Below are 22,454 nucleotides of genomic sequence, written 5' to 3'. Positions count from 1 at the left end.
GAGCTCCGCCGCCTCGAGGGGTGGTGCTTCCCATTGGGAATCGATTGGCCCAGAATAAAAATTCAGACAACTGACGACTAAATAAAGTGATTTGAGATGAGGGTGCGACCTATCTGGCGGCATGGTGAAGTAGGCAGGTCCAGCTGCCGAGTCAATGAGGCCGGCACGGTTGCGGCGGCGACCGACGGCAGGGAAACAGCGATGTCGCGACGGTCGACGGCTACAGGGAAGCAGCGCCGGGACTCTGGACGGATCCGAAGTTGAAGCCGCTCCGACGCCGTGAACAACGGCAGGGGTGAATCGGCTCTGGTATGGTTCACGCGGCCGTCGTCGAGGCAGCTCCAGCAACATGGAGTAAGAGGCACATGGCCCAGTGCACGACGGCAAATGGACAACGTCTCCGGCATTAGGGAGGAGGGCGGCTGTGAAATTGGTGCGGTGGGGGGCGCCATGGAGGAGGGGCTGAGGTTTCGCAGCTCGGGAGAAGGGAGCTTCCGGGGAGAAGGTGATTTGGCACCCACGAGATATGAATGGGGGGGGGGAATTGGGAGGGGAGTGGAACCATGTTTTATGGACGCATTTGTCTGAAATGTGAGGGGGAGTTACAGTTCTACCCCTGCCTTTAGGCTTCTCGGCTTGGGTCTGTGTACTGAGGGTTGGGGATAGTAGAGTAACTTTGCTTCTCCCCAAATAGTGGGCGGGAGCAATTTCGGGCGAGGAGGGCGTGTTTTGAAATATAGTGAGCGCGAGCGATTTCGGGCGAGGAGAGCGTGTTTTGAAATAGTGGGCGTGAGCTATTTCGGGCGAGGAGAGCGTGTTTTGCCGACCATGGTTTATGAATTATTCGGCACCATGTCATTTCGGCCGAGGAGAAGGCGCGCTTGGATGAAGTTATGAACCTACCCTTGATGTACAACGGGCCAATTGATGCGTGTCCCACATAGGACGGTAATTTCGCGTCTCCCATTTATTTGCTCGGGCGAATTCCACCGAGCAGAGGATGTTTAACGGTTCGTTCAAAATTTGGGAGAACGAGCATCCACGTCTACCTTACCAAGTCGATTCGAATCAAATTTTGAAATATTAGCTTGCCACTTCTTTTTTAGATGGAGAGATGATGCTCGGGAGTAATGTGTTTTTACATGCTTGTTGCTAGCGATTTACTATATGACAAATAGTTGACCCACTCAAAAACGGGAATCAAACCCAAAATGAAATGTCTCGATTCAATGAAATAGCTCGTTCACGAGGTCAGAATAGTGAACTAAATCCAAAATTCAACACCTCAATCAAGTAGCATGTTGTACAGTATTATAGTACTCCATGAACATGTTGAAAGTCAAATTAATGAACTTGTTGAATATACGCATATATCCGTTCATGTGTGGATTGCAGACAACATGTTCTCCAATTTAAATATTTGAATGCAAGTTTATATCGAAACATGGTTTATATCAGTCTTTGATGCATAAAACGCGACCTCCCCCTCTCCCGGACTCCTGCTCTCTCTCTCTCTCTCTCTCTCTCTCTCTCTCTCTCTCTCTCTCTCTCTCTCTCTCTCTCTCTCTCTCTCTCGCCGATGATCTTCAATTCTGTCGCACGCATCAACACACAAACCTTGTTGGTCCCTGATACGTCTCCAACGTATCTATAATTTTTGATTGCTCCATGTTATATTATCTTCTGTTTTGGACATTATTGGGCTTTATTATTCACTTTTATATTATTTTTGGGACTAATAACCGGAGGCCCAGCCCAGAATTGCTGTTTTTGTGTGCCTATTTCAGAGTTTCACAGAAAAAGAATATCAAATGGAGTCCAAACGGAATGAAACCTTCGGGAACGTGATTTTCGGAACGAACATGATCCAAAGGACTTGGACCCTACGTCAAGAAAGATAATAGGAAGTCACGAGGTAGGGGGGCGCGCCTACCCCCTGGGCGCGCCCTCCACCCTCGTGGGCCCCACGTTGCTCCACCGACGTACTCCTTCCTCCTATATATACCTACATACCCCAAACGATCAGATACGGAGCCAAAAACCTAATTCCACCGCCGCAACCTTCTGTACCCACGAGATCCCATCTTGGGGCCTGTTCCGGAGCTCCGCCGGAAGGGGCATCGATCACGGAGGGCTTCTACATCAACACCATAGCCTCTCCGATGAAGTGTGAGTAGTTTACCTCAGACGTTCGGGTCCATAGTTATTAGCTAGATGACTTCCTCTCTCTTTTTGGATCTCAATACAATGTTCTCCCCTCTCTCGTGGAGATCTATTCGATGTAATCTTCTTTTGCGGTGTGTTCGTTGAGACCGATGAATTGTGGGTTTATGATCAAGTTTATCTATGAACAATATTTGAATCTTCTGAATTCTTTTATGTATGATTGGTTATCTTTGCAAGTCTCTTCGAATTATCAGTTTGGTTTGGCCTACTAGATTGATCTTTCTTGCAATGGGAGAAGTGCTTAGCTTTGGGTTCAATCTTGCGGTGTCCTTTCCCAGTGACAGTAGGGGCAGCAAGGCACGTATTGTATTGTTGCCATCGAGGATAACAAGATGGGGTTTATATCATATTGCATGAGTTTATCCCTCTACATCATGTCATCTTGCTTAAAGAGTTACTCTGTTCTTATGAACTTAATACTCTAGATGCATGCTGGATAGCGGTCGATGTGTGGAGTAATAGTAGTAGATGCAGGCAAGAGTCGGTCTACTTGTTTCGGACGTGATGCCTATATACATGATCATGCCTAGATATACTCATAACTATGCTCAATTCTGTCAATTGCTCAACAGTAATTTGTTCACCCACCGTAAATACTTATGCTCTTGAGAGAAGCCACTAGTGAAACCTATGGCCCCCGGGTCTATTTTCCATCATATTAATCTTCCAACACAAGCTATTTCTGGCGCCGTTTTTATTTTACTTTCTTTACTTTGCATATTTATCATAAAAATACCAAAAATATTATCTTATCATATCTATCAGATCTCACTCTCGTAAGTGACCGTGTAGGGATTGACAACCCCTTATCGCGTTGGTTGCGAGGATTTATTTGTTTGTGTAGGTGCGAGACTCACGCGTAGCCTCCTATTGGATTGATACCTTGGTTCTCAAAAACTGAGGGAAATACTTACGCTACTTTGCTGCATCACCCTTTCCTCTTCAAGGGAAAACCAACGCAGTGCTCAAGAGGTAGCAGTCCCTCTCGCTTTCTCTCCATCTCTCTCTCTCTTTGTGTGTGTGTGTGTGGGGGGTCTTTCTAGTTCGCATGCATATATACTCCATCTATAGGTCTCTCTCGCACACTATGTATGATTCTCTAGTCCAAGCTAGATATCTTGGGTGCACTCATCGTACGCACACAAATTCCTTGGCTCGTTTCCCGTAACTCTCTCACGCACCACTCTGTCGTCTCGGAGCTCTTCCCCCTCTCTCTCAAACTCTCCATCTACCTGGGTCACACATACACATGCATATCTCACTCGCACTCGATAGGCCCATCTAAAACTCTATCTCTCTCCCTCGTTCTCTCTCCATCTCACACGCACACACACACAATCTCATGCCTAGCTAGCCAATTATGATGGTCTCTCACTCAATTGTAGGCACACGCAGTCCCCCCTATATGTATATGACTAGCTAATCTTAGTCTCCATCACAAACATGTGCATGGTCTATCTCGATTTCTCTCGGGGCATCTTTCTATCGCGCACGCACCTCCCTCGATCTCCCACCCATATAGTCCCCTCACGATCTCGAGGGGATCTCTCTATCACAAACACACCCTCTCGCCCTCCCTATGCGTCCATGTTCTCCATGTGCCCCTCTCGACCTTTGTTCCTTGTTGGCCAGACCTCTATTGGACATGTGCTATAGGGGTGTCTCTCTCCGTTGCAAACAATCACACACTAGCTATCTTCGTGTATCTCCTCACCTCGCTTTTCTATCTCGGAGATGCATGCGTGATATGTTCGCCTAAGAAACGAAAAAACACACACTCTCTCTAATTTATCGTTTGTTGTCACTTTCTCTTTCACACACATACTCTTTTTGCACACTTACTCATTCTCCTTCACACGCACTTGATCTCTCTTGACTTAGGCACTCTCCTTGGTCCATAGCATATTGATTTATTGAAAAGTCAAACATCACAAAGTTTGACCATGTACGTGGAGAAAAACAATTACATCTAGAACGGCAAACATATACCATTAGATTCACCATAAGATGTAGTTTCGTATGATGTATCTTTGGTATTGTAGATATAAATAACATTTGCATAAACCTGATCAAAGTTTCCAAAGTTTGACTTCTAAAAAGTTTACATGCACTGCATTATCGAGCGGATGGAATATCTCTTTCCCCCTCTCAGCTATCTGACGCACCACTCAGCCTTATCGGGGCTCCTCAATCTCTCTCAAACTTTATATCTCCCTGGTTCACACATACACATGTCTCGCTCGCGCTATACATATAGGCCCATCCAACACTCTCCGCCCTTGTCTCTCTCTATGTGACACGCACCCCCCTAATAAGTACCATAATCCCTCACTCCATCATAGGCGCAAGCACTCCCCCCTAAGTATGATTATCTCTCACTAGCCATCAGGAACACACGTATTGTCTCCTTCCATCCATACGTCTATCTCGATATCTCTCGGGGTATCTTCTATCGCGCACACACCTTGTCACTCGATCTCGCACCCATGTAGTCCCATCACGATCTCCAGGGGATCTCTCTATGACAAACATACACTCTCTCCTCCCCATGTCTGCATTTTCTCCGTATGTCTCTCTCGACCTCTCTCCCTTGTTTGGCAGACCCCTCTTGGCAACGTGCTAGGGGTCTTGCTCTCTCGGTTGCAAACAACCACACACTATCTCCTCACCTTGCTTCCGTTGTCGAAGATGCATGTGTGATATGTTTGCATAAGACAAACACGCCTTTTCTTGACTTTTATCGAGTGTTGTCCATGTCTCTTTCACACACGCACACACACTTTTTTCACTCACTCTTTCTATTTCACTCACTCTCTCTCTCTAGTATGGGACTCTCTCACGTCCATAAGCATATGGATGTTTTGAAAAGTCAAACCTCAGAAAAGTTTGACCAGGTATATGTGGAGAAAAACATTTACATCTCGAACGATCATTAGATTCATCACAACATGTACTTACTTCATACTATCATTTATCTTTGGTATTGTAGGTATAAGTAATTTATTTATAAACCTGGTCAAAGTTTCAAAAGTTTGACTTTTAAAAAAAATGTTGGAACTACATTATCGAACAGAGGGAGTAGCTCTTTCTCTCTCTCTGCTATCTCTCACGGGCCTCCCCTCTCACTCGAACACTCTATACCGACGGATTATACGCTCACTGTGTCAGCGTATAGCTCTGTATGTTGTTTAGTTGACCGGTCAACCAGTCCACATGCTGCCTTGTCAGCTCGTGTTCTGTATCTTCGTGTGCTGGCCCATGTGGCAGTGGGTGAAAATAAGTAAACTAGGGCCCCATCTGACACGCGGTGAAGTAAACAAAGTTGAAACCACTCGGGGTAGCACCCCGCATGCTAGTAAATTGAGGGCGCATTGAGGACACACTTCTTCCGCGTGAAGGACGCACTCGCGCACAATTCACCACTACGCGGCGGCATGCACAGAAGGACGCACTCGCTCACACCCAGCACACAACACACACCAACACACGTGTACACCAGCGTCGCCGCCGGTTGAGATGGACGGCGAGGCAGCCAACAAGCGGAGGCGGCTCGAGCCAAAACCGCATCCGGCGAGCCTGGACTTCATCAGCAGCCTCCCCGACGACATGCTACTCGTCATCATCGGCCTCCTCCCCACCAAATCTGCCGTGTGGACCGCCCTGCTCTCCCGCGGTGGCGCCCCCTCTGGCGCCGCGTCCCCCTCAACCTCACCGTCGACAGCCGCCTCTGCGACGGGGATTGCAAACGCATGGCCGCAGTCTCCAAGATCCTTTCATCGCACCCTGGGCTAGCTAGACGCCTTGACATCCGCATGTTCAGTACCAACTGCAAGGTCCAACCCAAGTTCGACGAGTGGTTCTTATCCCCCGCCCTAGATCAGCTCGAGGAGCTCAGCTTTGAAGCTGGACGATGTCGCTCTCTGCCGCTGTCCGCGCTCCGCCTCACGCCAACGCTGTGTCATGCCAGCTTCAGCTCCTGCTATCTTCCCCAGATTAATGCCGCACCCGCCCTTCTTCTCCCTCAACTCAAGCAGCTCGACCTCTTCGACGTTGTCATCTCGAAGAAGGCTATGGAGCACCTTCTCCGCAGTTGTACTGCGCTCGAGTACCTTCGTCTTGAGCAGATCCACGTGTTCATTAGCCTCCACATTGCCTCGACGAATCTCCGATGGATTTATGTGTCTTGCTGGCCCCGCAACAAGACATCAATTGGGAAGAGATCACTCCAGCTGTTCCACGTTATGGTCATTGAGAATGCGCCTTTCCTTGAGAGATTGCTTGTATCGGATCTAGAAGGTCCAACAAAAATCAGGGTCATTGACGCGCCGAAATTGACAGCGTTGGTGCACTCGTCTGCCAAATTCTCCGAACTCTTTATTGGATCCGTAATCGTTCAGGTACAACACTCATCTACTTCTCCGTCTTCTTGAAATTCACATTTTTAAATTTCTTCTTGATGTATTTACGACCGTCTTCTTGAAAATGATTCCCACAAGCTTGACCCAGTCTATGCGCACAGTGAAGATATTGGCAATAAAATCTATCGGCCCCAATCTGGATCAAGTTGTTGGATTCCTTACATGTTTTCCGTGCACGGAGAAGCTACTCATCGAGGTGAAACTTCTTTCTCATTAGTAAATGGTAATCACAACGTAGCTCAATTTTTTCGTAATTTGGGAGTGTAGTGTTCAAAATTGCATCTACGCACTGCACCGAAAGAAATGTTTTTAGTATTTTTTTCTCACGTGATCACCTGCATCGTTTTGTTGTTGTACTACTATAGTAGCCTAGGCTAGTCATAGTGGAAAGTAACTTAGACTACTCCAGTAACTCTATGGTTACCCTAAGAGCAAGTACTACCTCCGTCCTGGTTTACTCTTCCTATTTTGTAGTATCAAAATTTGACCATAGATTTAACTGACAAAATGTTAATGCATGTCACTAAGAACTATATCGTTGGATTCGTATTTGAACATATTTCAAATGGTGTAATTTTTAGTGACATGCATTAGCATTTTCTTACGTAAATCTATGGTCAAAATTTTATACTAAATAAGAGGTAGTACAAAAGTGGGCTATAACGGCCCTCCACTATGTAGGCCAAAACACGTGCCAAATTCACTTGTGATGCATTTGGCATCGATGCCCCTCCATTGCTCACCTGGTGCCCCAATCTGGATCACCTACTTTGCTCCGGTGCCAAATTAACTCACGCAATGAAAAAACACTTGCGTGGGAGAGAGAGAGGACTGAGGCAATAAAAAAACACTTGTTTGGGAGAGTGAGAGGCTGGTGTAGTTGGTTTGATTGATTCTTTTATACATGTGGGTCTGTGTGCATAGCGGTGCCAACTCTCTCACATCGCGAGAGCGGTGCCAAAATCTTTTGATTTGACATCGATGCGTATTATGTGGCATACTTTTGCGAAATACGGCATCGGCCACATAGTGGAAGGCAACAAATGCCCAAGATCTTCACGTACTCCTAGGTAAATGAGAGGAAAGATAAAGAGAGAGAGAGAGAGAGTGAAAAAATATCACTAGCCAGCCAACCCTATAGTATGCGCGAATGATATTGGTACCTCTTGATGACACGTCAATCTTATACAGCCAGCTGCTCTAATATGTTCTCTTCTTTTGCAGATAAAAAAGACCCAAAAGTGAAAAATGTGCTGCACTATAACAATCTCATCGAATGCCTTGATCTCCATCTTACAGAAATTGATTTGATCAACTACCGAGGCAGCACATCTGAGATTAAATTTGCCAGGTTCTTTGTTCTGGAGGCAAGTGTGCTCAAGGTAATGAGGTTTGGCGTTCTCTGGCGCAACAATGAATGGCGTGCTGATGACCGCAAGCGTCTAAGCCTAAATGACAAAGTCTCCGCAGAAGCTGAATTTATTTTTGAAGCATCAAGAAGCTAGAGACTTGAAAACTTATTTGCCCATTAGTGACTTGTCAGGGCAGTGGATTTAAGTTTGTACGATAATGCTGCATCCACCTAAAGTAACAAAAGTTTTTACGTAAACTTCCTAGTAATTCCCTCTTCGTAGGTGCAACATTACTCCTAACATTTGTAATATCAGTTTGAAACTTGTAATATTGCCGTGTCCTATTCCTGCGTTTTCAAAATCCTGCGAATCAAACAGGTCCTGAGTTGGTGATGATGTTGTGCCTGCCATCTTTCACCAATAGCCGTCGGATCTAGATCTGACGCATACAAACCAAACTTCTCCAGTTTTGCAAAAAGATACCCGCACTTGTTCCCTATTTACAAACAACTCCTTGTCTCTCACAATCAGCCTTATCTCCTTCCCACCACATCTAGAAGGCCATGGAAAAATCTGGCGCAATGGCCGCTGCCGGCGCCGTCCACCCCCTAATCTTGGTGTTTCGTGCAATGCACAGGCATCTACGCACGGGAAATTATGTCGAACACGACTAGTTGTAAGCAGGCTAGGTCTACAGCCATGATGATAGTGACTGCAGACGGTGAGGCTGACTATGGTATGCGAACACGGCGCCTATACTCAGGTGTCATCTCCGGCGTAGGGTCTTGTCACTTCACTGTGAGGAGCAGCACGTAATAATTTGACCAACGGGTAGTACAGTGCTACTACATTGGTAGTACTACTACTAGTACTAGCACCACTGTCTGGATTTAGTAGTACTACCACGTCCATCTGGATTTAGTATTTGACTAGCAATATCTAGTAATGCATGTCACAAAAAATGTACTACTCCCTCTGTAAATAAATACATGGTGTATTGTTTTATTCCTATCGGCGAGATAACTTAATGTCTTTTTGCTACTTAATAGGATTACATGCAATGAACTAACCACTGCATGTGATGTTTGGTAGTCTCAAGTCATTGAAAGCATGCACGACCCACATCTCTCATTGGTTGATATGTCATGAAATAAGAAACGAGGAGGGAGTTAATGTACCGTGCCTAAGTGTTTTGAGATTATTTGGTTTTCGTAAGGTGACTTACACAACATTTTTGGTTACATGCATTAACATTTTATTAGTTAAATCAAAGGTCAAAACTTGGCGCAAAATGCAAAGGGGACCAATAAACCAGTAAACATCAAAGTTCTCTCGTTTGGCCCCAACTAGAGGTCCGGTGAGATGACTATACTGCACCGGCACGGAGGGGGACGCAACTTCATTGACTTACTGCACCTGCCCTTGGGTGTATGACACGTGGGCCCAACGGGTGGCTGGCCAACCTGTCATACAGCCAAAGGCAGGTGCAGTAGAGGGGCGAGGAGTAGATGGCCAACACACACGTGAATTCAACGCAGTCTGCACTTCTCATATAAAGGCTCCCGCTAGTCCAACTACGAAATCCTACGCACCTACGCACCCAAGGGCAAGAGTGATCACTCCAATCGCAAGACCAGTTGACTAGAAGCTAGACCCATGGAGGCGATGAGCGCGAGCATCAGCCGGCTGTGCCAGATGGTCCACGACGCCGGCCTGCGGCCCGACACCGAGGAACGTCTCCAGGTAGTGCTTGAGGCCGCCAGGGCGAGGGGCCGCTTGGACGACAGCTTCGTCTCCTTGTTCGACGAGGTCCTCGTCGGCTTCCTCGACAGGTTCACCATCGTCAAGAAGCTCGCGGACGACCTTGACGTACGCCTCAAGCCCACGCGCCTAGGCTCTACGATGCCTGCCACCCTGAACGGCCTCTATGGTGACAACCTCTTCGACGCACTGGTGGCCCTGCGACTGCCCGCCGTCGCGCCGGAGAATGTCCACCTCGAGGTCGCGCTCGCCGTGCAGCGCCTGGCGCAGCAAGACACCATCGACATAATCACCCACGTCTACGCGAAAATCTTACCTTTCGCATCAACTTCATAATTTTCGTACGTACTCCATGCATGAACCATGCTAGAACCAAACTTCTCATTACTCTAGGGAAAATCGTTATTTCTATCTATCGGTCGCGCCATGGAGCAGAACCAAATTTTACAAGTTACAAGTTCAAAAGGAAAAGCCTGCCGTGTTCGCGTCGCACCCCCACACGGTTGGTCCGGCACACTGCTCAAGGGGGAATGCGTGCTGTGTTGCATTTTCACTTACAAGTGGGACCGCAGTTGAGCAAACCGACTATCGGCAAACCCCCACCCCATCCACCACGCGATGGCTAAGAAAACAGGAGGGAGAAGAGATGGCTGTAGCACGGACTCCAAGAAAATTGGTGTCAGGTGGGACTCGTGTGGGTGGTGTGTACCATACTGCTAGACATGAATGCTAGTTATGGCCCATGCCACCCCACTATATCGAGGTGCTAGTTACGTAGAACAAATTTCCTGGAGTCCGTGCTCAGCCCTCCTCTATCTCTCTTCTCAGCTAGCCAGCAGATGCGCGGAGCCCATCGTCTGTTTGCTCATATGCGGTCCCACATGTCAGTGAAAACGCAAGAGGACCCACTGAACCTGCACATCTTTCACCTCAACGTGCTGGTGATGAAAACAAATCCAATAAAGATCTTCGGTGGCCGATTTTGGAGTTACTCAAGAGTAGTAAGATTCTATTTACAGTTTAACCCAAGATGCACATCACGTGGCTTCAACTACCACTCTATTTTCTTGCATGACACGACCTGGATGCTGGATGTCCCACGTGTCGGCAAAAGGAGGAAGAACTCGACCAAATCTTCGGTTGTGCTCTCGGATTAGACTAGTTGTGCTAACTTAAAATTTTATTGTGTAGAATGGATGCAAGTTTTGGTATTGGGAAGAAGAGTACAACGATATATTGATAGAGCGCAATTTAGTAGATGTTCTAGCACTTTTAGCTAGCATAAAGGCTAGAGATGAGACTAGTGCACTTGTTGATAGAATAGAGGCTAGACACGTCTACTTCTTTACACTCGAAGAAGAAAGAAGCACGCAAGATCGAGCCTCCGCAGATCAACAATGAATGCATCGAGAAGGCACTAATCCAACTTACAGGAGCAGTTATGGAAGTTGGATATCTTCTAAAATGTATTCTTGTGGTTCTTGTTTTCTTTGGTCTTGCTTTTCTAGTCAAAATTTTGGTGATGTATTTCCATGTACCAAAAAATCAATGATGAAAAAAAGATATGTGTTTGCAAAGAAAAATGTACGCGGCCGGGTTGCGTCCGCGCGTTCGGTGGACGGCCATCGCATCCGAGAAATAGCCCGGACATGACCCCATTGCCCTACCCAAACGTACAGAATGCGGGCAAAACGGAGGTCCGTTTGGGGTCGTGCGTTGGAGTTGTCCTTACAAGTGGGACCGCAGTTGAGGAAACCGACCATCGGCAAACCCCCACCTCGCCCGCCGCGCGATGGCTGAGTTAGAGAAACGACGAGGTTGAAGAGATTGCTGTAGCACGGACTCCAAGAAATATGGTGTTAGATGGAAGTCGTGCTGGTGGCGTGTGCCGTACTCCTAGACGTGAATGCTTGTTCTGGCTCATGCCACCCTACTACTCCTACTACTTATAGTAGTACTAGTATCGAGGATTCGAGGTGCTGGTTACGTAGAGCGAACACATTAACATATGGCCCACCTCACACCGTGGTCAAATTTCCTGGAGTCTATGCTAGGTTAAAAAGTGTTCTTTGTGAGGATGGGTGGCTGGTCTCAAGTTTAAAACTTGTTGTATTACATACGTAGACGTAGAGATAGTGCAGCATGTGAAGCTAGTACAAATAGTGTACTATTGTTGATTGGCCTCATCCGATAACCTGTTGCAATGCACGTACAATTATGTATTCGGAAAATATTTTTTTGCCTCGTCGCAGCACCCACTCAGAGAAGCGACTCGAAAGCCATTCATAAATTTTGTAAGTTTATCACAGGCATATCATTTTAGTACATACAACAGGTCATCAACCCACATCGACAACGAGGATACATTATAAATACTAAAGTTTTCATCACACAACAAATAACAAGCAATGAAATGAACTTCAACTCAACCAATCCTCGGCGTTGGAAACGCTTGCTTTGAACCACAAGTGATTCTCTGGGAAGGGCCAGCTACTGTCAATCTCGAGACCAACGCATGACTGATCATCCAGGCTGAAGTGGCCTACTATATCACGACCAGGGTAGGGAACCACCGCAATGTCCGACGTATAGATACAGTTGCTTCTCATAAATGGTAGTAACATTGTGTCAACAGCAGTTGGATCGCCTTTCACCATCATTGGGTAGTTTTGTCCAAGGAAGAGCGAGTTTTCTCCAAGACTATCAATACTATACCAGGGAGAAGGTGTTGGCGCTAGTGACGGTGTCCTGGACTAGGGGGTACTCACCACGTCATCTCCTGATCTGTTAGATTGGGCCGAGGACCCCCATGGCCGTATACTCATGGGCCAGTTCGGACAGCTGCCGCACACAAGGAAGATTCCACAAGACATGGTGATCAAGATAAGGACTCCTCCCCACCGGCGTATTCGGCTAGGACTCTTGTTATCCTAGGCCTCTGGTGCATTATATAAACCGAGGCCAGGCTAGTCGATAGAGATATAAACAATCATAATCATAGGCTATCTTCTAGGGTTTAGCCTCTACGATCTCGTGGTAGATCAACTCTTGTAATACTCATATCATCAAGATCAATCAAGCAGGAAGTAGGGTATTACCTCCATCGAGAGGGCCCGAACCTGGGTAAACATCGTGTCCCCCGCCTCCTGTTACCATTAACCTTAGACGCACAGCTCGGGACCCCCTACCCGAGATCCGCCGGTTTTGACACCGATATTGGTGCTTTCATTGGGAGTTCCGCTGTGTGATCGGCAAAAGGATCAATGGCTCGACTGCAGATCAACTGCGACGTCGGTTTCTTCGTCACTGGCTTGGCCGGTCACCTTGGCTGGACCGAGGACTCCACCCTACCCCCGATCGTCATGTTCGGATGAGGGCCTTCATCAACATCAACTCCGATCCCTATCAAGATCATGGAGGAATCATCCAGGGAGCCCGGGGGCTCAACGTCAACATTGCCCTCGGGCGACCGTGCTGTTTTTCTGGACAGCAAACTTGTATCCGCCGCCACCGCCTCCTCAAGTGTTGTCTTAACGATTGCTTCGGTGGAATTGTGCGGAATTGAGTCTACAACAACCCTGGAAAATTTCGTCGAGTTCCGATGGAGGAATCTCTGGCAATCCGCAATATACCGGAGCCCTGTCAAATCTGGACGGGAATCTGGACGAGTTTAGGGCGTGGTCTCCAGAGCCCAGCTCAGAGGTCCTTTGGAAGATCCAACCGTTCATCTACTGCAGAATTCCCATATCTACCACCCCTCCAAATTTCAGCTCGATCCGACGGTTCAAACTCCGGGAGCCTTCCGATGAGTGGACCAATTTTTGGATCTGTTTTCTGCGCGAATACGGATCCGACCCGAATTCATGTTTCTTTATGAACGTGATATTGGACAACCTTTTTAAAGGAATTCTCTTCTAGGGTATTGTGCGTCGTTTTTAAACATGTGCCCATAAAATTTTAAGCCTCCTCTGAGGTCGTCTTCATCATCATGCTGGTGTCAAACCAGTCCGGCAATATTGCTCCGAGGCTGCCGACCTGCGCTAGACACGTCGTCGCTTTGCTGAGCTGAGCTCAACTTCTTTGGATCATCATCTCGGCAAGCCGAACAAGAGTTCGGCATCGCGAAGGATAAATCATCACCAACATCGCCGCCCCACGGATTACACGAGCGGGCACACCGACATCGCCGCACGGTCACTTCATCAAGCCGGCATTGACCACGTCACGACCTGCATCGGCAGGGCCGCACTGTTGCTCCTTCATGCCGGTGTCCATCACGCCGACTTACTTCGACTCATCGGCTGACATTGAGGCTTCGACATCGAGGATGGACCGGGGGCTTCGCCATCTCTTCGTCAACCTACTCCGGAGACTTCGGCGTCACTAGCCGACCAGCTCCGTCACATTAGCTGGACCGAGGGCTTTGCCTCGGCGAGCCAACCTTTGCCAGCATCGCCATGCCGTCGCTTTATCGCCCATCAGGCAATGGGTGTGCGGATCGAGTCCCAATTTTGGGAATCACCTTTTTTCGGATTGCTACAACAAATAAACCAGGTGCTATTAATCCTAGTATTTTTTGCTTGTGTGGGTTCATTTTTCCCAAGGAATTATTACTCTAGTTTGTCCATCATATGTACGCAGGTCTATCAAATGGTGGCCGCATTAACGACGGTCGCATGGTGGTTCGGTCAGTTCCCGTACATATTCCGGCGAACGCCGCATCCGGAACTCGGACCGACCTGTGAATTCAGGCTTTGCCACACCTTTACCGCATCACGCCGACGCCCTGCATCGACATTGACTTCGGCGCCAGGCCATATTTCTTTTATTACTCACTTTGCATAAATTATTTATTATGCAACGATTTTATTATTATTATTACTATTATCTCTGGTTTGCATTATTTTTTGTGCACAGGAAGATGATCCGGGTCGGGCAGTATCGTCAACTCGGTGTACTGACATACCACGTCACCTCGGCTGGACGGGGGGCTTCGTCAACATTTCATTACCCCACGCCGGGGACTTCGGCGTCACTCTGCCGGCCTGCATTGGCCGTGCTATGTCACCACTTCGGAGTGCCGAGCTCTTCGCTCCGCCACCTCGGGGCCAGCTTGGGGGATGGAACCTTGTCCCGCATCAAGCTCGGACCGCGTCATCAATGCCGAACATATTAACCAGCTAAGTTGCCTTCATGCTCAAAGTTTTAAATTTTTAACTTGTGTTCGGTTCGACCAAGCATTATACTTTTTTGGCAAAAAGTTGTTTGTGAAAAAAATTCCTTGTCATAACCTTCTTTGTGACACACAAATTTAAATACCCCGTTTACTTGGGGGCTTCCTTTATGAAGCCTTTCCTCTTGCAAATGATTACACTTGTACGGCTTCGTTCCTTGTTCGTGTATTACGCCACAATATGCACCATGTTGACTTAAGCGATTTGCAAGCTGGGTTGCCTCGCTCCTGTGTTTACCCCTACGTTCTCGATTGTTCGGCTAGGGAGTAAAGGGAGCACCTCTGTGATTGTCACGATCGGGTCATCCGAGCCGGACCTCAGGCTGGGTGAAGCTGAAAGCTAGCGCTCTTATTGTTTTCAATTATGGTCGGCACACAACGGAACTCATGAGTACAAAAAATCTATTGCACAAGTCTCATAGTAACAATGAGCAACCGAAGAAAGGTATCGATGGGGGTACTATTTTCTTCGAAGATGCTTCTTACACTTTGTCAGTAATATAGCATAAGTTCCCTGAGCGCGCTTTGTCTGTTACAGCCTTATGGCCTGATTGCCTGGTTATCGGAAACACCGTCGATATTTTCGACAGGTGGAGTACATTTTCGGTCCTTGACCGAAGAGGGAGAAGCCGACGGTCGGTTAAGACGCGTTTAAAGTTTGGGTGAACAAAGATATGATATTAGTACTTCGGTACATAGAATCATTTTACATAAAATTCTTTTACCCAAGTCACTTGGGGGCTCTTAAATTTATATGAGCTGTTTTATAATAAGTGTTCTTCTTCTTAGTCGTTGCAAAGTTTTTATTATTATTATTTATCACTCCTTTTTTCGACACGAGTGTGTGGTCACTAGCCGGGGAGCCTAATTTCTCTCTCAAAGCCGCTAGAGTTTAGTTTGCTAAACTGGCCTAATGAGAAGTACTCCGCCTTCGGGATAGGAGGTTGAAGCCGTAGGCTGACCCGCTTGAAGTCTTGAGATAGGATGTGTCATGTTAAAGCACGACAGAATCACCTTTTTTTCTAAAGACCAATTTTCAGATTGGCACCGAACACTTGATCTTGTTCGGACGTCAGGTGTTCACTGACGTTTTTTGGTTTTCCAAGCCTATGGCACTTTTAAACTATTTGTGTGTTTCCAGCATTAGTCTCGTAGTGCAACGCCGGACACCTTTAGAGATTCGGCAAAAACATTCTTGGATATTGCCATATATGCATCGGTTTCGAATTTTGTCTTCGGTCAATAGTTGCCCGGCTCCTGTGCTTGCCTCCTACGTTCCGCTCTATTCGGCTAGGTGTGCAAAGGGAGAACCACTACGATTGTGCTTCCAGCTCGCATGGTTAAGCACCTCAGTGGAGAAAGCCTAAAACTGACTGTCACAATAGGCGTAAACTGGTCAGCGATTCGATGACTATGTTAAATGACGGGCCGTTCATAACATTGGCCGAAGTGTTTACGGCTTGATCTCGGCTGTCGCCGAACACTAACCGGGGGCTCATAGCTAGCTTCCCCAGTTTAAAGCTCCTATGACTAAGCGAAAGTTATAAAGCCCGCATATCTGATTGCCTCGTTTCCGCTAACACAACCGCCTTCGGGCACCGAGACGTCGGCTAAGGGTTCTCTTGTTATTGCGGAAACACCCTGCGTAGTATCTACAAAGGGGTAGAAGCCGACGATGGGCCACTTTCAACTGATAAACGGTCGCAATGGAGTCAAAATAATGATGTAAAGTACTTGGATACATAGAATCATTACACATAATCTGTGATTTTACTCTGGATATCGATCCTTAATTCGGCCACCCGTGCCCACATTAAGGCTCGGGGGGCTACTGGGCTTTGCGCTCATTATTTACAAATATTAAAGGGGCACATCGATCCCCTGATCTGGTGTTGCCACCCGACCAGTGTCTCAGGGGCTATTGCATTGCCTATTTCAATGCAGAAAATTCCAACTGCCAAGTGTTCGGCTTGACCGAACTATGGGCAAACGTGTCTTCGGATAACAATAGGTACCATTTGGACCTATCCGGCGTCAAGCTAAATATATTACGGCAACTTTTCAAGACCCTCTCTCAAGGGCCCGTTCGCCGATCACTATTATCTCTAATATATTACACTGCGTTTCTATTCCTACGTGTGCTACCGAGCTAGGAGTTGATCCTCAGGCCGATTTCGTGCATCGACCTGAGTCTCAGGGGCTACTAGGATCAGCGGTTTCATGTTTTCCTTCAGGTGCATCTCGGGAAAATTTGTTGAACAAGTTTTCAAGACCGACGACCGAAGATGAAGAACAGTTCGGAAGAATCGAGGAGCATCCCTAACTTGAAGACCGGTTCAGGGGGCTACTGACGGTGTCCTGGACTAGGGGGTACTCACCACGTCATCTCCTGATCTGTTCGATTGGGCCGAGGACCCCCATGGCCGTATACTCATGGGCCAGTTCGGACAGCTGCCGCATACAAGGAAGATTCCACAAGACTTGGTGATCAAGATAAGGACACCTCCCCACCGGTGTATTCGGCTAGGACTCTTGTTATCCTAGGCCTCTGGTGCATTATATAAACCGGGGCCAGGCTAGTCGATAGAGATATAAAAAATCATAATCATAGGCTAGCTTCTAGGGTTTAGCCTCTACGATCTCGTGGTAGATCAACTCTTGTAATACTCATATCATCAAGATCAATCAAGCAGGAAGTAGGGTATTACCTCCATCGAGAGGGCCCGAACCTGGGTAAACATCGTGTCCCCCGCCTCCTGTTACCATTAACCTTAGATGCACAGTTCGGGACCCCCTACCCGAGATCCGCCGGTTTTGACACCGACAGCTAGCACAGTAGTATCCATCCCGAATAGCATGCAACGGGTGTTGGAATAGGTCCGGAGAGTGCGACCATGGGAGACAACACCTGCTTACTTAGTAGTAACATCAGCAGTGGGCTGTATACAGACAAGAAGGGTGATCCATCGGAAGTTGCCAGGCGCCACTGAGTATACCGGCCCTCCTCGTCCTCATGCTCGTGATCATCACCATCGCCATCTCCCCCTTGGTTATAAAAATTTTCAAGTATAGATGGTGGAATGTTCACAGGACCTTGGAAACACGAGAAGAAGGTTAATTAGTAGAGAAGGGAAACTTGCTAACTCGCATGCATGTGGATGAAACAATTATTATGGTGGAAGACAAACGTACCGAAACTACGAGGATCCCATGCAAAAACAGTGCCACGAGTGGTGGCAGCAAACACAAGACCCTCGTATTGAATTGCATCACAGTACACATCCGTGTATAGAAACTAATTTTTGAGCAATATCCATCCAGTCGAACCACGAAGGACGACAACAAGCTTGTCGAAAATAGCAACAACTCCATAGTTCCTGTAATGCCAAGAGCGGTTGGGAACTTGACAAATTCCTATCTTCCGTAGAAGACAGTCACCATGATCGTATTTGAACATGCGTAGAATACCGGTGTGCTCAACCTCTGGGCAGTCTGAGATTTTTGGAAGTGGAACCCGGTGACGAGTGTACACATTCACAAGTTCCCACTTGCAGTTGTACCCAATATAAACAACCCAATCTCCATTTGCGCCTGCCCAAGCCTTGCCCTCAAGCGATGGCATCTTAACATCATACGTATCATTATCAAGCGGCATCAACTTGCACAAGGAAAGGCTTCCCTCGTCCCCGCGCCAGTCAGCAGGGTCACGGTGAAGAAGATAGGGGAGATCAAACCGCTCATGGACCCTTGGGTTGCTTGTAATGATGTTATTAGTTGAGTCGAGATTGGTCTTGAACGAACCTGCCATGCTAGCCGAGGTGATGACGTCGCACCGATCAATGAGTTCCCCCACCACGTCATCTTTCAGATCGGGGCAAGAATAACGGGGTCGTTTCTGGCTTGTCCCTCCATGGAGAAGACGATCGAACAATGGCAGAAGGAAGGGTGAAGGCAAATGGAGGAGGGAGGAAGAGCGTCTGACAGCAGTTCCAAATCGAGAGGGAAAGGCGAAGAGTCGGTGGATGGTTGCCAGTTTGCCATAGTACACGAAGAGGCGCCCCGGCCTACACGTCCTTTCGGAAATTGTACAAAAGCACTCGCCGTCGTCTCACTGACATGCTGGAACGGGACCACATGTCAACGAAACATGGTGTGTAATTTCTCGTGCAAAATGCGATCTGGCCGCGTTGGCCCGAGGTGCCGCATTAGTTATCGACCTTTATTTTTTTAACATACAATCTGAGTGGATAGCTCCTGTGGTCATCACACGTGAGCGGATATATAGGTGGGCTAGGTGGGCAGGCGGTAACAATCTAAGTGCTAAAAGAGTTGATCTCGAAAAAAGAGTTGATCCAATGCTTGGTTTTGTTTGGATTTTCCAACTATGACCATTTGATAGAGTGAATCAATGGCTTACGTTCAAAGTTATTCTCATACTATAGAATGGTATAGGAACGTGGAGAGATTTGGTTGATTTTATATCGCTGAATAATATAAAATATTGTGAGTGCAGACGCTCCACCCCGAGGTTTGTTGCTCCGTCTCGGTCATCGGGAATCTATGTTCTTCCACTCTTTCGTTTAAGACATGATCTTTGTTCATCCTTTTGCCAACACGCGGGACATCTATATGCCTCCATTTTACAAAATCATACTATATGCCTCCATGACACGCGGGACATCTAGCATCAAGGTGGCGTGTCATGCAAGAAACTGGAGATATGCAGTGCATAAGTGAGTCGTGCACTTCGATGGCACCTAGTACTACGCAATATCTTTTCTCCTCGATGGCACATGAATAGTGCACGTACTCAATGACAGAGCACGGGATGGTAGCCATGGACATGGTCGGCCCTTTTTGAAGAGAGTACTAATAAATACATAACTTTGATGTGTCCCATCAACTCGCAGAATGACGAGAAGCTTTCTTACTACGCCTTCTCCCTCGCCAACGCGTGTGCGGTGGCTCGCAGCACGAGGAGAAACTTTTGCTTACAAGCGGTGGACGTGCAACAGTTCATTTGGTGTCAGATTGCCATAAGTACTACTGTAGTACCATCATTATTGTTCGACTTCCGCAAGAGGAGAAGAGCCAAGCGCAAGGTCACCTACTAACCTAGTACAGTACTACTATAGCCAAAGCTGGTCCACCTTTTTAGAGCATGGTTAATTAATATAGGCGGCTCTTGCAGCGGCACATCATTTAGAGCAAGTACTCTCTTCATAGGATCAAAGGAAGTGAAACAAAAGTTGGAGTGGATGCTAGATTGCCAATTAAAACATGATTACATAGGAAAAAAATCCTATAGCATTCTATCCTATGAATCAAACGACCAATGTAGGAAAATTATGAGGGGGGTCTCTCCAACAGTGTTCCTCGGCTCGCACCTAGCATCATGGTGGTCGAACTTGGAGTCATTCATCTGGTACACGTGGCATCTCAGATCTGGACACAAGGTGACACGATCTCTCACTTCCTCCGCCATTTGCAGCGGCGCGCCGGTGGAGGACTCGGCTCTCTGTGATGTGGCAACTTCATATACTAACCGGATGCTGGCTATACTACTACGGTACTCACACTCCAAGAAGTGACTCGAAAACCATTCATAAATTGAGTAGACACGCATTTGCAAATGTACCATTCATTACATACAACAAGTCATCAACACACAACGACAACGATGATACATGTTGGATTATAGATTATTTCCAACAAAATATTCTAGTAAATACTGAAGTTTTCATCACACAACAAATAACAAGCAATGAAATGAACTTCAACTCAACCAATCCTTTGCGTTGGAAACGCTTGCTTTGAACCATAGGTGCTCTGGGAAGGGCCAGCTATTGTCAATATCGAGAGCAACGCGGGACTGATCATCCAGGCTGAAGCAGCATATATCACGACCAGGGTAGGGAACCACCGCAATGTCCGACGTATAGATACAGTTGCTTCTCATAAATGGTAGTAACGTCGTGTCAACAGCAGCTGGATCGCCTTTAACCATCATTGGATAGTTTGGTCCAAGGAAGAGCGAGTTTTCTCCAAGACTATCAATACTGTACCAGGGAGAAGGTGTTGGCGCTAGCATACTAGTATCCATCCCGAATACCCTGCAACGGGTGTTGGAATAGGTCCGGAGAGGGCGACCATGGGAGACAACACGTGCTCCCTCAGCAGTAACAATCTCAGTGCACTGTATATAGACAAGAAGAGGTGATCCATCGGAATTAGTTGCTAGCCGCCACTGAGTATATAAGTCCTGCTCGTCCTCATGATCGTGATCATCACCATCGTCATCTCCCCCTTGGTTATAAAAATTTTCAAGTATAGGTGGTGGAATGTTCACAGGACCTTGGAAACACAAGAAGAAGGTTAATTAGTAAAGGGAAACTTGCTAACCCGCATGCATGTGGATGAAACAATTATAATTACGGTGGAAGACAAACGTACCGAAACTACGAGGATCCCATGCAAAAACAGTGCCACGAGTGGTGGAAGCAAACACAAGACCCTCGTATTGAATTGCATCACAGTACACATCCGTGTATAGAAACTGATTTTTGAGCAATATCCATGGACGAACCGTGGAACCAGTAACGATGGTAACAAGCTTGTCGAAGATAGCAACAACTTCATAGTTCTTGTAATTCCAAGAGCGGTTGGGAACTCGACAAATTGCTATCTTCCTTAGACGACAGCCACCATGATCGTATTTGAACGTACGTAGATCATCTGTGTGCTCATCCTCAGGGCACTCTGAGATTTTTGGAAGTGGAATCCGCTGACGACTGTACACATTCACAAGTTCCCACTCGCAATTGTACCCAATATAAACAACCCAATCTCCATTTGCGCCAGCCCAGGCCTTACCCTTAAGCGATGGCATCTTGACATCACACGTATCATTATCAAGCGGCATCAACTTGCACAAGGCGAGGCCTCCGTCGTCCGCACCCATGCGAACAGGCTTATAGCGAAGAAGATAAGGGAGATCAAACCGCTCCTGGATCCTTGGGTTCCTTGTAATGATGTTATTAGTTGAGTCGAGAATGGTCTTGAACAAACCTGCCATGCTAGCCGAGGTGATGACGTCGCACCGATCAATGAGTTCCCCCACCATGTCATCTTTCAGATCGGGGCAAGAATAACGGGGCCGTTTCCGGCTTGTTCCCTCCATGGAGAAGACGATCGAACAATGGCAGAAGGAAGGGTGAAGGCAAATGGAGGAGGGAGGAAGAGCGTGCGACAGTAGTTCCAAATCGAGAGGGAAAGGCGAAGAGTCGATGGACGGTTGCCAGTTTGCCACGGTACATGAAGAGGCGCCCCGGCCTACATGTCCTTTCGGAAATTGTACAAAAGGACTCGCCGTCGTCTCACTGACATGTTGGAACGGGACCACATGTCAATGAAACATGGTGTGTAATTTCTCGTGCAAAATGCGATCTGGCCGCGTTGGCCCGA

The sequence above is a fragment of the Aegilops tauschii genome, chromosome 4 (genome assembly GCF_002575655.3).
Source record: "Aegilops tauschii subsp. strangulata cultivar AL8/78 chromosome 4, Aet v6.0, whole genome shotgun sequence".
Lineage (NCBI taxonomy): Eukaryota > Viridiplantae > Streptophyta > Magnoliopsida > Poales > Poaceae > Aegilops > Aegilops tauschii.
The sequence above is the reverse complement of the archived record's forward strand: the minus strand, read 5'-3'. Positions refer to the sequence as shown.